Source organism: Octopus bimaculoides, chromosome 13, assembly GCF_001194135.2.
Source record: "Octopus bimaculoides isolate UCB-OBI-ISO-001 chromosome 13, ASM119413v2, whole genome shotgun sequence".
In the NCBI taxonomy this organism is placed as follows: domain Eukaryota; kingdom Metazoa; phylum Mollusca; class Cephalopoda; order Octopoda; family Octopodidae; genus Octopus; species Octopus bimaculoides.
This window is the reverse complement of record NC_068993.1, coordinates 26,158,150-26,159,258: the sequence shown is the minus strand read 5'-3', so window position 1 is coordinate 26,159,258 and position 1,109 is coordinate 26,158,150.

Genomic DNA, 1,109 nt, shown 5'->3' with positions numbered 1-1,109 from the left:
ACACAGGAATTCAAGACAGGATGCCCCTGGGAGCTCCTTTATGCTGATGACCATGCGCTAATTGCTGAGTCACTATCAGAACTAGAGGAGAAGTTTCAGGTGTGGAAGCAAGGACTAGAATCGAAGGGCTTTAGAATCAACATAGCTAAAACCAAAGTCCTAATAAGTAGGAAGGTAGACAAAACACAAACCCCTTCAGGTAGATAGCCCTGCTCGATCTGTAGAAAAGGCGTAGGTAGAAACTCTATAAGATGTACCCAGTGCAAGCTATGGACACACAAGAGGTGCAGCAATATCAAAGGAAGGTTAACTAGGAAGTTAGATTTGTGTGTGGCAGGTGTCCAGGAGCAATAAACACTGAAAATGTACAGAAAACAACTTCTGCCACATTCCAGGAAGAAAAACTAGACGTTGTTGATAGCTTCTGCTATCTGGGTGACCAAGTTAGTAGTGGGGGAGGGTGCGCTGAAAGTGTAGCTGCTAGAATAAGAATAGCCTGAGAGCTATTCTTCAGAGAGCTCTTACCTCGGCTGGTGACAAAAGGCCTCTCACTCAGAGTAAAAGGCAGACTGTATGACGCATGTGTATGAACAGCCATGCTACATGGCACTGAAACATGGGACATGACTGCTGAGGACATGCCTAAACTCACAAGGAATGAAGCCAGTATGCACTGATGGATGTGTAATGTCAGTGTGCATACTCGACAGAGTGTAAGTACCTTGAGAGAAAAGTTGGACCTAAGAAGCATCAGTTGTGGTGTGCAAGAAAGACGTTTGCGCTGGTATGGTCACTTGGTGAGAATGGATGAGGATAGCTGTGTGAAAAAGTGCCACAGCCTAGTGGTTGAGGGAACCTGTGGAAGAGGTAGACCCAGGATGACCTGGGAGGTGGTGAAACATGACCTTAGAACATTAGGCCTCACCGAGGCAATGACTCGTGACCGAGACCTTTGGAAATATGCTGTGCTTGAGAAGACTCGGTAAGCCAAGTGAGTCCATAACCCAAGGCCTCTGCCAGGGGTGTACGCAGCCCACTTATGCATACCTTTCCTTCATTGGACACTAAACTCTGCTTGCGAAGACCTGTTGAGGCAAGTGAAATCGAAA